This window comes from Epinephelus moara, chromosome 8 (genome assembly GCF_006386435.1).
Source record: "Epinephelus moara isolate mb chromosome 8, YSFRI_EMoa_1.0, whole genome shotgun sequence".
NCBI classification, from domain to species: Eukaryota; Metazoa; Chordata; class Actinopteri; order Perciformes; family Serranidae; genus Epinephelus; species Epinephelus moara.
Window position 1 is genome coordinate 21910884 of NC_065513.1, and position 17359 is coordinate 21928242.

Here is a 17359-nt window from a genome sequence, read left to right on the forward strand (position 1 = left end):
CTGCATTTTAAGAAGCTTTACTTAGTCAGCTGAAAATGTCTTGAGGTTCATTAAAGATTAACCCAATGATGCTCCAGATATTTTGGGAGCAATATGGAGATCGGGAGAGTAGGTTTGGGAATTTGACATGAGAGCAAGGGGGGAGGTAGGATTTGAGGGGAAATCATCATGGGCAAGGGTCGTCTGGAACAAGTTTCCCAGCAGCTTTATTGCACTTAGATGATCTCTCCTCCACACAGTGAAAATGGACTCAAGATCATCTATTAGATAGGTGCAATAAAACCTTTGGCAAACGTGTCCCTGACTGATTAAAACAGATAAAACCTGACAATACACAGGCACAGCACATGACAAACAGTGACACAGTAAATACACAACAGCCACAATACACAAACACGACAGCAACACATCAAAGGCACGGGCAAAGACAGGCACCACCACAACAACTACAGCAGGAACACCACAATGGAAAACACACAAGGACAGACTGAAGCACAGACACAACACAGACGGACATTCATATCAAATCTCATAGTAATACACAGTCTGAAGCCATGCACAGACGGAAGTTAAGCATGCACACAAACACACTGATAAGAATAAAGAGGTCAACCCTCCCAAAACACACACACTTTCTCTGTTTCCCTCTCTCTCACACACTCACTCACACACACACACTGCATGTGTTTTGATTTAATCCTAAACACGAACACAGTGGTACAAATGACACAAGCATATTTTATAAACCAGAAGAACCCACAGGAAAAATACTTGGACTGTTGTCTATCTATTATCACTACTGTGAACCTGTGTTGTGTGAAGTACTTTGTGTAGAAGCATACGCAGACGTGCTAAATACTTGTATCCAGTCGATAGGAAATATATATCAAAAATCTATATTTTGCCCGTGGACTCTTGCCATGTAATATGCTGCTTGAGAACATTAATTTCAGAGAAATCACAGACACTGATATAGATGTGAATATAGATACAGATACACACTCATGTTGTATATCAATATGTGAGACTAAAAGAAAGAAAAATACGCAAACAACCAAATGAAAAAATAAAAAATCAGCAAGTTAGTACAATACGTCAAGCAAGGACGGGAACAAAGAAAAAGCTCCAGCCTGATCCCACGACACCTGACTGAATTAGCTCACAGCACAACAGCAACACTAGAAAGTCAAAGGAACCAGAACTACAATACCATAAGCAACACACAACAAAAACAAGAGAGATAAAGATAAAAACAACAACAACAGCAGAGCAACAGTGACACAAACTTTAAGTGACAGGTACAAGATGGTCATAAATACAGAATATATATATATATATATACATATAGATATATAGAAATAGGAAAAGCCAGGTATACGTGTTGCAGATATTTACTTCATCATCATAGTGCCATACTCCTTGGCCATCCGGCATCTCAGAGCTCACACTACTGTCCTGATCGATTAGCCAGCGATGCACGGCGTGGGCCTAAAAGGACATACGACATAAAGACAGAGCCCAGTTAATCGCAACAGGGAGAAGCAGAGGGACGGAGAGACAGAAGAGGAAAGGGAGAGGTAAGGGGAGAGGAGAGGAGGACAGGAAACAATGGCAAGGAAAATGAGAGAGATTCAAAGAGGAACAGGTGAACATTATATTGAGACACAGGTAGAAAACAAGGTGGAGGGAGAGGGGGAGGAGGAAGAGAGCAGGAAGAGGAACCACCCCACCCCACCCTGTCCCATCCCACCTTGCTTGTCCAACCCCTCCCTCCCCCAAGAAACTCTCCCTGTGGGAAACAGGTCAGGTTAGGATGAGTGGTATGAGTGTGAAAGCACGATATGGCACGACACGAGGGTATCACACATACAGTGATGAGCGCCGGGCGACGCCACACTGATGGCAATGGAGGAGGATCTGGTGCTGATGGTTTGTGGCTAACAGATGGGTCAGCTGCAACCTACAGTACACACTGGAGTGAGTCCTTTACAAGTCACGCTTGTGCAAGTGGCAACTGGACACAAAACGTAGTGTACTTACCCAGAATTCACATATAGAAATGTGCAACCACATTTGTGTGGCACGAGACACCACATACAATATCTATAACACAACAACACAGAGAAAGACACACAGTGAGGCCAAGTCTGGCCTCTGACTGAGATGCATAGAGAAGAAGTGCACATACTATTTCAGCATTGTCTTACAGCAAAGAAAGTGTCTGCAAAAGATGTATGCAGTCCGCCAGATAGTGTGAGAAACAGCAAGAATGGTTGAAACAGTAATTCATTAAAAAATGTCAACAAAAGGCGGTGAGCTCCAGACAGTGACCAGATAACACTTGTTTTTTCCTCCCAAGACTGTCTGCTCCTCTCAGCCAATCAGACCGACAATTCCTCCTCCAGACAGACCAACAGTACGAGACAGAGGAAAGGTTGCAGTTTGGCCCTGCTCACACTCCCTCTGTTGAGTTCAAACCCATATTCTGTAGCCTCTCCAGTCCTGACACACACACACACACACACAACAAACCCCATCTGTTACTCTTGACTGTTGTCGCGTCAGCACCAAAAACAACCCAACGCAGCTCCTTTCGTGACGCTTGCCGCCCCTTTGCGGCAGAAATACTTGTCAAGATTTACACTGGGGTGAAATCGCAGAATGCAGGGGATTAATTACCCTGTCATGGCTGCTACTGCACATTTACTATTTACTTTACGCCAGCAATTTTACGGTACTTGTGTTGTGTTTTTAAGATGCAGTGATGCAGGCTGTCATACCATGACACTGCAAAATAACATTTATTTTAGACTGAAGGGCCGTTTAGCACACAAACTGTTGACTGAAGGAGAAAACTGTAGCTTGGCCTCTTTACGGGGTATGCTATGGATTTAAAATAAACACACAAATAAACAAAAACAATGTACAAACTCACATACACACAAAATGAATCCCTCTAAACCATCACTTATGACCCATTAGAAGTGTGTGGTAGGGTATTCATCTACAGAGACCCTGCCCTCTGCCTGTATTTTCTTCTTGTTTTGCTGTGAGTGGGACATTGTTGAGCTGGACATTTGGGCAGTGGCATGGAGCCCACAGCCAGTGACAGCACGCAGGTGAGATTGGGATATCATAAAAAGGTAGCAACCAGGAACCAGACCATAAACAGCAGGACAGGTAGGTGCTGGCGGTTAGCTTAGTAAGCTTGCTACAGAATCAGCTTTTCCGATCCGACAACAGTGCAGAAGCTTGCAGTGTACAGACCATAGACTGTATATAAAGATGGACAACATGTCTCCAATCGCTCCAACCAGGGTTTCCCACATATTCATTTATTTGTGGCGGCCTGCAATGATCAAAACCTTTTCCGGCACATTTTAATTTCCTATATTTGGGGCTGGACTGTTCATTAGAAGCGCTGTTGGAATAAATATACCGCTTGGTTATTTATTGGCAGCGCAGAGCTGCTCTGGGCACAGACGGAGAAGCAGAACGTCAGGCACAGTGAAAGTGAAACTTACCTGGTAATTGTGCCTGGTCTAAAAGTTTGCTTTCACTCATATACAGCTGCACCTCTTATCCACCGATCTGATCTGATCAGCTCTAACTGGATCTAATGATCAATTATCAACCCCCCGAATCCCTCCACAAAACTCCACATGCTGCATTCATGGACCTGCAAAAATGAATTCAGAGAGGAGACACAAACTGATATGTATGATGAATTGTTGTACTTGTAAGACACAGTACTTTCCTAACCCTTCATGTAGGGACAGCACATCTCATAAGTTATTTGTGCTACGTCACAGACATTACAGAAATGGCTGGGGGAGGTGGTTTCCAAAGGTTTTCCAACATTTGACAAGCAGTAATGAAGGAGTACTGTATACTGGCTGCTTTCTAACCCCAACTAACATCAATTGCATCACATACTGTAAAATAAATCCTGAGTCTAATCGTGTCTGTAAAACCAAGTCCTATGCTGAAAAACTCCTTTTAAGGTGGGAACAGACAAAATGTCCTCTTCCCTCAGGATTTTCCTCATCTTCCTATGTTTGTGGGGACATTTGATCCCCATAAGGACAGTTACACACACACACACACAAGAGAGGGAGCAGGACCTTGTGTGTCAGGTGTTGTGTCCGCGAAGACAGATGCATTAGCTGGTAAACACAGAGAAGAGAAGCGGAGGACAACGCAGAAACAGACAGAGTCACCTCAAGGGTACTGTGAATCAGAGGGTGACAGCAGAGGCCAAAGTCCTGTGTAAGGACACCCGAAAATAGACAAAACAAGCAGAAGGGGGCAACTACAACGTACACCCAGACAGCACTCTAGTACATGTGCTTTGATATTTTTTTTTACCTTTCGAAGCATGAATGTGCACTTTGCATGACCTTCATCTGTGAGAAATATTTGCAGTAACAAATACTCAGTAACGCTGCCTGACTGTGTACGTGTTTATGTGTGGATGTGTGTACGTGATGCACGGCGGCTTCATCCGTAGAGTTTGTGGCGAGTTACAGAGCGTGTCAGCTTAAAAGAATAATTGGATTAAGTAGCAGACGGCTACTGATGACAGGGAGAGAGGGGTGAAGGGGTGGTGGAGGAGGAAGAAGAGGAGGAGGAGGTGGGGAGACAGAGTGAGGCAGAGAGGGGGGGGAGAGGTGCTGATAAGAGTAACAGGCCATTTGCTGCTGAGTCTCTGGGAGCCTGAGGGCAGCCAGCAGACACACAGAGGGAACTCAAACCGTTATGCTATAGATTAGAGGGATAAAGGGATAACACTCGTCGTCTCTGGACAGCTAACTAGCAGCCTCTTGGCATTTGGGTATACTTTACATCAAATTTCAAGACAAGCATAAGACAACCAGTATGAGTCATGTACTGTACAGCAGAAAAAAAAGAACTCATCATTCTGTGTCCGTCTGCTTTCAAACCTTCCTGATGGCCCCTGGAGAAGGGCCACTCTCCAAGATGTTACCTCTCCACATTCACAGCTTATCCTTTACAGTGTCAGCTGCAGAGGCAAAGCTGAGGATGAAACTGAGGACAGGAGTCAAAAGAGAGACCACTGCTCATACTGAAAAAAGAGTGTGTGAGAGAGAGGAGTGGAAGAATGATTAGAGAGTAATCCACTGAGAGAGGGGCACTGATGAAACAGGACATAACATAAAGCTTCCTTGGTGTTTCATTTGTCACAAGCATCATTTGTTGTGTGTTGACACAGATGACCTCAGGTGGAGCAGACAAACACTAGTAAAGTACCTGAGCAGAAAAGAAAATGTGCTTCTGCTGAATGAAAATGTAATGGTGCAAAAATGTGAATATAAAATACATATTTGAATTTTTTTCCCGAGCTAGGTCACCCACTTTTTTATCAAAAGTTTTTGTATTAAATTCCAATTTTGCATGTTTGTTACTGCAGCTGCTGACATATTGTATAATCAGTGTTGGGCTTGTTACTCAAAAATATAATATCACAAATTACTCTTTTCATCAGTAATATTATCACACACAAGCAGTGCCAACATAAACATAAAATAAGTTCATATTAAAGAAAACCACTCTACAGAGCACCGAGCTGCTGCTTGTACATGTGCCGCCATTACCTCAGCCTTAGCTGCACTTACAGAGTTCACCCTGACATTCACACAGAGGGGCACATGAGAGTCTGAGAGATAGCTTGTAAATAATTGTTGTTACCTGGGGGTCTTCTGTTGCCTGTGACCGGTATTTTCCCAAGGATCTGTCTGAAAGATGGAGAGTCAATCAAGGAGCAATATTTCATCCACCACATATCCACTATCCAGCCACAAGCTTCAATAGTCCGTAGTCAGCAGCTGTCCACCTTTAAATTCCAGGTTTGGACTACAGCAGTCGGGCTACAGTCAACCTTCACGGCCAAAGAGGGCTCACCTTTGGTGTGGTGTATTTCCTGCTTCACATTGTTGTGCTGTTGGCCACAGTAGGTGTTTCAGACCAGAGGTTTGAAGTCATGTTTTTTAACAGTGGACAGAGTTTTAGTACCACTACCTGGGACAACGATGCTTTTGTCATCTTGCCTCCCAACAAAATCAAAGTAATCGGAATATTACCAGCCGATGAATGTGAGCATTACAATCTTCTAAACTAGCTTGCTGCTTTGTGACGTGTATGTGCAGTGTGATGATTCCAAAAATTAATCCACTGATGGGATTAATCGTATTTCAAGTCAGTAGTGGGGTGATAACAAAAGTAATGTTACAACAAGTTATTTGGTTTTGGGGTAACTGTAATATTACCACTGAAATTTTATGAGTGATTGCCACACCACTCGTTACAGAACAAATAATATTACTGTAAGAAATACTAGTAACAGGTTACTGCCCAACACTGATGATATATAACCTATTTTCTTTTTCTTTAGTCACACAAGACACTGTTGCATTCACATGAAGTTGTAGACTATAGCTGATCTCACATTCACTACACATACTGTTAAACTGACAGTCAACACAACATGCTGTGACAAATCTACAACAAGCTCACCAGAGATGGTTACAGTCCACCTCAGATCAGTCCATCTGATTTAAATTCACACACAATGAATAAGGTCGGATACAACAGGGAAATACAATAGCAGCCCACAACAATATCACATAAAAACACATCACGCATGTCCTGTTTAATTAGCCTTCCTGCACGTACCATACAGAGACATGTAAATGTTACTTTACATTATGTAAATCTACAATATGCAGATTTACATAATGTTACTTTACATTGTGTAAATCTGCATGTTGTAGTGAAACCATCTACCAGACAGAGATACTGAAAACTACAAAAATTAATTAAAATTTTTGCACATTTTATGCAGTCCGATGATGACTTAAGTGATCTTTATGTGAACCCCACATTTTGTGAGGGCCACAGACCAATACTACAATATGCCACTCTGAAATGTTTTAAATCACCTCATGACTAATGTAATAAACTTTAAGTAAAATCTAAAGGGAAAAAGACTTAAAATTCTGCATAAGATGAAGAAGTGTTGACATTTGGCAACACACAGTATAGCATGGATCCTTACTGTGCTTAGCAGAGGTGAAACAAAAAGAAATTCATGATTCGTTATTTTTGTGTGGAGGTATTCAAAGTTTAATCCTTTCTTTTTGCTGTACAACATTTGCAGTGTATGGACATGAGCTAGAAAAAAATTACAAAGTTAAATGGCCTGAATTAAGACTTAGAAGAACTGTATGTGACATTCAGAACAATAATATACATAACATATACAATAATGTATATAACAACTACAGTATTTGCTTTGTAACGAAACAGTGGAGTAAAGTCACGCTCTCTCTCTCTGTGCTCTAATCCGAGCTTCTCTGTTCTTTGTTATGGTAGATGCTGCAGCGGCATGTACATGTTACTCCCTGTGAGTGTATCCCGCTGGCTTGTTAATCGCCACTGCTCTGCACTGCACTCATCCGACTGTTGCCACTGATATTGGGAAAGTGTTGTTATAGAAGTGTAGCTCTCACCCTCTGGTTCCCCCTCAGGTTAACAGTGTTAGTCCTGTCTACACTTTAACGGTTATTAGTGCTCTTTATTGAGTTAGCTGTGTTAGCTACTAGCCGCCGGTTCTGCCACCTCCATGTTGAGAATCACATGCAAACAATTCCGCTAGGGTTGGGTACTGAACTCTGTTCTTTTTAGGGTACTGATCGCATTATGTCGTTCCTACCTGGTATGGATTTACATTGGTGCCAGAATTTTGGTACCTTAGAGCACATCTGGGTGAGAACACTGGGTTTACACAAGCAGTGAGGAGCGCCCCAAAGCTTGGAAGCCCGCCGCAGAGCTGCTGGGTTCAACTTCAGACAGGAGGTGGAGGCACCTGGAAGCCAGGAAGCTGGAAACAGAGCTCTGTGCCGCAATAGTTTCAGCGTCTGGTCCGTCAGGTCCGATTTTCTTTTGTTTATCATTTTAGTAATAGCCTAGTATCATTGCAAGACAAGCAGACACACAATTACACACACAAGCTGACCGACAGACAGACAGACAAACAGACAGGGCCAGAAAATTAGCTCTATATGTTGTTTAAAAAGAGCAGAGGAGCAGAACTGCGTTTTAGTCTACTACTTCTACTCACCGTGCTGCTTGTTCAAACATTACATTTGGGTTATTACAGAAAAAGTAAAGAACTGAAAAAGTGGTATCAGTACTGAATTCCTGTAACCAGAACTGGTACCGGCATACGTTCAAATGTGAACGGTATCCAACCCCAAATTCCAGCCCCAAACTCAAAGTCATTGACAGGTTCTGAATGTTACATACAGCTCCTATATTTTTTAAATCAAAATTTTATTGTTGATAATTGTGATTGATCTTATAATATTGAATATTCTTACAATAAAGTGTCCTGTAGCTTGTCCGTACTATTGGCACACTTGTTTGTGATTGAATAAAAGTCTTTTCGTTACTGAAATCAATACAAGGCCAGAGATTTAGAAAAACAGCATTAACAAAATCAGCATAAAGATATAAAAAGTCGTGGCAGGGTTGATTATTATACACATATGACTGGTGGAGCTATGAGGTTTCAAAAAAACTGCCGAGCAGCATGCACCGAGCTTTCATTTGAATAAGGCCTCCACTGGGACAGAACAGCTCTCTGCTGCTCAATGGACCTGCACTGCCTCAATAACTCACACTCCCTCAGTGAGAACAGAGAGAACAATAAGATACAAAGGAGCTGCGATATACAAATGACTGTAGCATTAAGAACCAAGCACCGTCCTCAAAACATCTATTCATCAGTCCAGTTTGTTTTAGCCCCGCAGTGCATCAGCTTCTCTCTTGATCGTCCACCTTTCCGTCCATTATCCTCAAGTGCAGGAGAAACATCAAGTAATCAAAGCTCTAATGCCATGAGTCAAACTAGGCCAACGCCTGGTGAAAGGCTGACACAGTATCTAAACTAAATGGACCCCTAATAAATTATTCAACTCCTAAGAAAAAAACATCAAGTGGAGTTATAACAAGACAGCAACATTACTGAGGTGCTGGACAGTAAAGAGCTCTTCTCAGAATCCCATAAGGCACCTGATTTATCTCGTCTCCAGTTCTTATTTCAACACAACTTAACTGAACACATCTCAGAGGATAATAGAGGCCCTAATGTGATAAACTACAGGGGTGACTGAAGGAAGCACACAAAGGATGGATGTGTTATCTGTTAGCTAAACAGAGGCTTTGAAAAGTCCATAAAATACAAACTAGGAGACATTAAGCAGGTATAGAGTACACTGCACTAGGGCTGGGTTTAGTTTGACAATTTTCAGTCCTACCACAGATAGTGGTACCCATACCAAACAGATACAGATTCTCAAGATGCCTTACTTTGAGAAACATGGACATGTTTTCTACAAAAGCTTTTTTTTCCAGCTAAACTCCTGACATATTAACTTCAAACTTAGTAGACTTAAGTCAGGAACTGTCTGATCTGAGCAGACAAATGTGACCAGATGTCTACTATTTTATACTTGACAGCCTTTTGGTCACCTTTGGTCAATACTGCAGGTACTGAGGTCTGATATTTAGCCCTAATTTGGGCAACACTTGACCTAACCCTGCAGTATGGCACTTTACAGTACTTGATTTACAAAAAATATTTAATAAAATTCTTAAACATGTGGAAGCCCATTTCCACCAATGTGACAAAAAAACCACCCAGTGAGTCATTATAAGAAACCTTTTGAAATAATAAAGTAGCATCTCAAAAAAAATGAGAAACTTTTTCAAAGTAATGTCTTGGTATCTAAAATGAGACTTAGTATTGCAACAGGATGACAAACTTCCTCAAAAATATTGACTAGGTGTCTAAAAAATGACTAGTATTAAGGGTGTAAATCTCAGGTTTCATCATGATACAATATTTTATCAAGTCTTTGGACAATGATTCGATATTTGTTGAAATCAAAGTCTACCATGATACTATTTCAATTTGATTCAAGGGAGAGATTCGATATAAGACAATATCTAGATATCGTCAATATCATTCCCTGACTGCTTATCATTATCTGCCTGACACTAGGCAGCTAGCATTGTTGAATGTTTAAGAAGGAGGTGACACAGACATGCCCTGGGAATTTCAAAATAAAGGCGGACCTTACAGATGATGATATGTATCGATGTTTTCACTTTGCATCAATAGTATTCAAATCAAATCAAGTTTATTTAGAAGACATTATTCCAAGGATCTAAGAGGTCAGGAGTTGGAGTGGAGGCAGAGATATTGTTGATTGTCAATTATCGATCAATGAATTGATATACCCCTACATAGTATCACAACACGATGAGTTAGTATAAAAAAAAAAAGAGAAACTATCTTAAAATAATGAGTTTGTATCTTAAAATAATAACAAACAATACTTAACCATTATTTCAAGAAAGTTTCTCAATATTTTGAGATACTATTTCATTATAGTGAGATACTAAAACGTATTTTTTTCATTATGTTGCCATTCTAAGTCATTGTTTTGTGAGTTTCAAATTATTTCCAGATAATAAGTCATTGTTTTGACATAATTAAGTCATTATTTTAAGAACGTTCCCTATTGTAACGACTTACAGGATCTTTTTTCCATCACATTCAACAGAAATGGGCTTCCATGCAAACCTAAGCCTGGGTGATGCTATTTATTACCTTTTCGGTGGATTAAAACGGTGATTACACAATCGAAACAAAATTCAGCAAATTATTTAAAGTGAAATTAAAAACTAATAAAATAGGTTATTTCAGCTTTGTTTTGCTTGAGTGAAAGGCTTTGTCTGATGTAATGTGTAGCTGTGGGTTAATGAATTCAGCAATAATTTGCTGTTTCAAGATTATTATTACATAGACTATGTTCATATTGGAAAAATATTACTATCAATATTATGACACTGATTTTAGCAATACTGCACAGGAAGAAGAAAAATGTTGGCAGCTCTCTCAAAGTATCAAGACAGTAATTAGACTTCTCATAAAGATTACATAATCAGATGTGATACAGCAATTGCAATTATATTTCAAACCCACCAGGGCTCTAAGTGCATAATATAGCTCACCTATGATTTAATGATTTGACTGCCAATGTGTCAAATGGAATGAGAGCCAAAAAATCCAAAACCAACAGACTCCCAGTGTCTGCTACATCCTGATATATGTTATGATTTTGTTATGGAACAACTTAAATTTTAAACAATGCATTATATAAAAAAGACATCCAGTAACTCCCCAAAACAAATAAATGAATAACTAAAACATCCCTGCTTAAAACATTTGGGTGAGAGCTTTTACTTGTAAGCAGGCGTAAATGAGTGCTGATACAGAAACGGAGACTTCCAACAAGAGAGAGAGTTCAGAAACAATCGAGAGAGACTGAGCAGGAGAGTTCTGCAGATCTGATAAATAATGCATGGCAGAGAGCTGGCAGCAACCGGTCTGAGCTCCATCAGCAGAGGAGAGGTGGTTTCTGGAGGGGCACAGGTGGGACCCGCCAGGTGGGATGAAAGAAAAGGATGCTGCAGTCACCTCCAACTATCACCTCTACACTCTGTCTGTCTAGCTCTCCATCTGGGCTCACGTTCACTCTCTACCTGTTGTGCAGAGTCACGCTCTTCATCCTTTACTGTCCACTCTGCCTCCATCTGTGTACAGTGGGAGGCCCTGCAGTACACTAGCAGTAAGAATGCCTAGGAGGGACATACAGGTGTTGATTCATCTGGATATTTTAGGCTTTTTGTAATGTTGTTAAAGCAGCTATAATTAGTACATGTATATCAACAATGGATCAAATGACTCTGGGTGTGTGAAAAGGTTCACATCTAGGACTGGATACTGAACTTGATATTTTTATGACAGTGACTGGATTGCTTTGATATTATTGAATGTCAAAAAATGCCTTGTCATTTGGTAGCAAATTTCGATACCTAAGGAGTAAGGCGGAATTTATACTTCTGCGTCGAATCGACCCGTAACTATGCCCTAGGCTTTGTGTCGACGCAGAGCCTATGCCGTACCCTACACCGTAGCCTGACTTGCACCTACCCAGAAATGCATCTTCGCCACGCAGATTTCCTGACTATTTTTGTAAGCTGAAACCATTTCACTCAGCGGAAATGAAGCTTTTATTTACTTTTATTTCATAAATAAGAAACAATAAATTGTGAAGACAATAAAGCCTCCACAAAATAGCATTTTAAGTCTTGTGTGTAATTTATCCTTCATAATTTATATTGTGGGATTTATCCTGGCTTCATATGAGCAGAGGAAATCTCGCTAGGCTAATTTGTACAATGTAAAATGCTCTAGGCTTGTGCTAACAACATTAGCATCTTATGTTTGTTTGGAAAACGTGTTTAGTATGACAGTTATTTTGTCGGTGAACCATGTGAGCTGTAACGGAGCTGAATTTTGTAACGTTACCTTTGTTAAATGTCGCTGTTGTCCCTGGCTTCATGTAGGCTAAGTAGAGAGAAGTCTGCTAACTGCTAGGCTAATTTATACAATGTAAAATGCCATAGGCTTGTGCTAAAAATGTTAGCATGTTGTATTTGTTTGGAAAATGTGTCCAGATAAAGGCAAGTGTTCTGTCTGTGAATGCTACAAGTTAAAGTGAAGCTGATTTGTGTACTTGTGTTTGAAATTGTCTCTATTAAGCCATGTTTAATGTGTGTTTTGAATCAACTAAACTTTACAGCACTTCACAGAAACCTCCGCTGCCAGCTAGTGTTTTGAAGGTGTAACTGCAGAGCAACACAGACACACCACCGCACAAGTATAAATGCTCACAACGACAGAGGCCACGTGTGTAGGCTATGGTGTAGGGTCTGCTGCACAAGCAAAATCACCCTTAAATTTCATCAGCGTCACAATGAGCATGATGTGAATGAATGTTGTTGATTGGCTAATGTTGCACGTTAAAGAAGCATGCAGGAAAAACACATTACACCCTGAAACAGGGATCACGTGTGTTGTATTTTATGATGCTTGACTACAGGTGTAAAACATGTTGAAGAAGGGATCAAAAGTGTGGCTCCATTTTATCAGGCTCAATGCAAATATGTAGAAAGGACACTGTTGTCAAGAATGACGACAAATTTGACAAAACATCTGAAAAAGCGTGGAATACATTTAAGAGCAGAGAGTTGCTCCTTCTTTGACTGCAAGACCGGACCAAAGCCATCTTCCTCTCAGCTTCCACGTCCACCTACAGTTACAGAGCCTCCTTCAAAAGCAATGGCTGGACTCCTCCTCATCCGAGATAACTAGAGATGGCGCTGATGACTGGGAATTTGCAGGTAACATTTAGCAAACAAAAAAATTTGGTTAAAAATGCCTGAGTGCTTTAACATAAAACTAAGGAGTTAAAACTGACAGCTTACGTTAAACCACACTGTGGTGATTAGGTTTATATTTTTTATGCTATGAAAGTGTGTTGGATGTGTAAAAATACCAGGGAGCTGAAAAAAAGTAGAGATTTGTACCGTAATGTGAAATGTAATTTTCTTTATGTTAAAATTAATTCTATGAAATTGGTTTTGTTCAGGAACCACTATCAAAGTCAATGTACCAAATTTTTTTTGAACGATACCCAGCCTTAGTCACATTACAAGTGATCAACCCACAGAGAATTATCACCTGACTCTGCAGTTATTGTTGCAGCTTTCTAGCACACTTCACGTAATTTTTTTGGTTCCCATAGCATTTTTTCTAGATGCAGCGGGCAGCCGTTCAGCTAGAAATGCCCGAAAAACCTACTGAACATGACCTGCTCAACCCTGAACAGCAGACAGACACAGTTAATGACTACATAACCTGGTGAACACAATTCATTTAGCTGCAGATATTTCCTTCTGGAGGTCGTTGAGGCCAAAAACAGAGCTAAAAACAAGAGTGAATATTTGATCCTAATTACCACATGGACACAAACATGACCCGAAATTAATCTGCTGGACGTGTAATCTGGCCTCTTATAACCTCTGAACACTGTCAAAAATAGTCAATATCTGGCTGTTGTTAAAGCTGACACAAGGGTCTGTTTTAAAATTTTCTCTTGTAATTGTGATTTGTAGAGCTTCAATTACAAAGGCAGCTATACAAATTAGTCAGAATAACATCTCAAATGCAAAAATCATGACCATCACAAACAATTGCATTAGTAAAGAGGAATAGTTGTCACAGTAGTAGGAGTAGTAGACCCTCTGCAGCACTGAATTACAACAACTTTAACTTTAAAATAGGTTATGTCAGGGTGACTGCACTGGATTTCATCATGCAGTGTAATAAGGTGTTCCTGTTATTTTGTCCAGCCTGTCTGATTCCTCCTAGTCCCACCCTCTGCTCTGAGCCCGTGAAGGTCAGAGGTCATTAAAGCAGAATGATTAACATCACAGCACACAGAGGACAGAGCTCTTTGATGTTCTCTGCAGTAAAGAGAAAGTACAACCTCTTCTGATCCTCAGCTCTGTTTGTACCTTTTTTCGTCTTCCTCAGAGAATACTTAACGGGGGATTGTCGAGGCGGCAAGTGGAGGAGTCTGTTTTAACAAAAGGACCTTTCGAGCGCGTGGGCATGAGTGCTTACTGACACTAGTGTATTGAATGTAAACATTTGTGGACTGCAGCAAAATTTGTTAATGTTAGTAATCTGAAGTGATCTTTTATGTTTCTTTGGTCGTGGAAGATAAAAAGAGCAGATAAAAGAAGAAAAACTCTGACGAACCAACAAAGGATTATTTGAATCCAGGCAGCTACAATGAAATCTCAATGATATACAGTGTTTACTGTAGTTGGAACACTCTGAAGTTGAACAATGACATGACAGAGAGTGAACAATGTTTTCATGTTTTGTGTGAACCCATGGGACTTGTGACGTTTGCACTGATGCTTTGTAAAAGAAAGAAGAGATGCAGTGAAAGAGAAGACACAGAAATGGGGGGCATGAGGGAGAGAGAAGCCAATTTAAATTTCTTTATGTGTTTTATCAATGACATTTAGCTGCACCCCCTGCCCCTCCTTCCTATTTTCGCCTATTTCCATTGAAAACCGTTGCTCTTCAATCCCAGACTATTTTTATCCAACATTTCATTACCATAATAAAACACACGCATGAAAAAAAGATAAACTCAAAGAGACAGCGCAGCCAAAAACCTGGATTTGGGAGGCTTATTTTCATCTTTCTTTCTTGTCTTCTATTCTTTTATGTTGCTCTTTTCTTTTCGCTCAGAGAAATGGAAAGAGACATGCCTTTTCTTTCAGCCTGTGCCTCATTATGGTGCTTTTCAGGTCTGCTCTTTTGTATGGGGCCAGCCCAGAGCCGTGCACAAGCATAGCCAGGCAGCCGGTGGATTACCCAGACTCGCGTCAACACCTCGACAGAACCACCAACCACTCCAGCGAACACCCCTGCCAAGTGTAGCATGAACGTAACATGCTTTAATAAGTGTAGCCAAAGAGCCATGCCAAGACTAAACCAACAGGAACAGCTGCTGTACCACAGACATCAGTGTGGACAATACATCTAGGTCTTTAAACCAGGGCACGGCTATCATAATACTGGACAGAATGTATTACTGTCCACTGATAATCAGCATGCAGTGTGTAGTCTAGCCACAGCACGCATCACGTCTCAAACTGAACGCCAATATGATTAGACGTTCAGATGTGATGGAAGTAATTTTTTTGTCACTGAGAAACCTGAGGTCACAGAAACACAACATGCCTCTGTCTCTTTGCGTAACGTTTGGCCTGTGATAAAACATTCTACAATACATGTTTGAATAAATGCATTATGATGTACTGCATAAAACATACCTGATAAATTTTGAATAAATGTATCTGCCACCAAAAATGCAATGGTTAAATAATTTTATAGGTAAGAAGAACATAATCATTTAAGGAAAAAAATATTCATATTTACTGTTATTGCTAATTATTCCATTACTTGAACACATAGTCTCAACTTCATTTGTGTTTGGTACTTTTGAAATACAATACAAGTAATCGCTATACACAGATATCCACATATGTATAATCTGCATGCAACGGGGCAAGATTTTAGTATCAAAAGCATTCTGGTTTCCATTTGTGCTCCATTTGTAGTCCAAGAAGTACTGACCAATCACAAATAAGTGGGCTTTGGTTGCCTGCAGGTAAACAGTGCAGGGTCACAACGCAAATGCCAAAATGCAATCTCAGGACCCAAGAGCTATCTTCCAAAGACGATTTATAAATTTCAAACTGGTTTTCTAATTTATCTGCATTCGTATGCAGAAATCAGTTTATAGTGTTGGCCGAAATGTTGTCTGGACCTTTCTCAAGTTGCTGATCGAACTGTTAATAATGACCAATGCATGGAAGATGAGGTCTTGGGCTGGATATCCACTAGCTACACCCAAAGGCTTATAATTTTCAGACCTATAGCCGATGGGCTTTGTGACTGAAATACAAGCTATGTGTACCATTGAAATATGGTAACTGTTTAAGGGAAAGATAAGATATAAAGATATTCATCACACACAATATTTATATCTTAAAGCTGCCCTGTGAAAGGTGTCACCTGGAATGACACCTTGTAGCTCCTGCTAACTCACTGTTTTGGTTTAACAGCCTGCAGCTTATAATTTTTTGTTCTGTCTCACTCATCAACTTTGTTTGCACCTGCAGCACGTAGCTGTTGCTGGAGTCCAAAAACAGTGAAAAAGACAAAACAAAAGTCAGCGCTAATGTTGCTCTGTATTTGCAGGATATTATGTTAACAATTTTAAAATACTTTATGAATTGGTAATATGTTGCATTTACAGCATGTTTTCACTGCCACCAAGTGGTCAAAAAAATCAGTTAATGCAGGTTTAATATGCAAAATACAGAAGCAGCAACCTCTGGGGCTGAAAAATGAAGTCAACGCAGAAGCGCCAAAAACTGCAGTTCTTCGAATGGCCACTTGAGGCTGGCTCCAGAGGCGAGTTAATCATTACAGACCCCCCAGGTTTGAATGTCCAACCCTACAGCATAAATAAACATGTTTACAGCCTGCTGCAAAAATGGTTTTGATCTTTATAGCTAACTTTTTGATTTTCTATATAACAGGCATTTACATTTTATTAAGACTTAAAGTTACACATAATTAAGGGCAGGGCTGCTTTAAATGACAGGCTGTCTGTGAGGTGTCACCACAGACTATGAGTCAGATCCACCCCTCGCTCCTCTCTTGTCCAAATAAAGTCAGCATTATAAGAAGATGCAAAAAAGGACCAGTGGAAACCAATGGATGACGTCATGGTGAAAATAACAATAACACGAACACATGTTAGAAGGATGAAGA

The 17359-nt window shown here is 40.3% G+C and overlaps 1 long non-coding RNA gene across 1 annotated transcript in view; it reads right to left on the minus strand.

Annotated features, from left to right (window-relative positions):
• Positions 1–1394: 1394 nt before the first annotated feature.
• The window catches only part of LOC126393797 (uncharacterized), a 69550-nt gene continuing 53585 nt past the window's right edge, over positions 1395–17359 (minus strand). The window contains exon 4 of the long non-coding RNA XR_007570304.1: positions 1395–1488. This is a non-coding gene — a long non-coding RNA (uncharacterized LOC126393797). The remainder of the gene's footprint in view (positions 1489–17359) is intronic.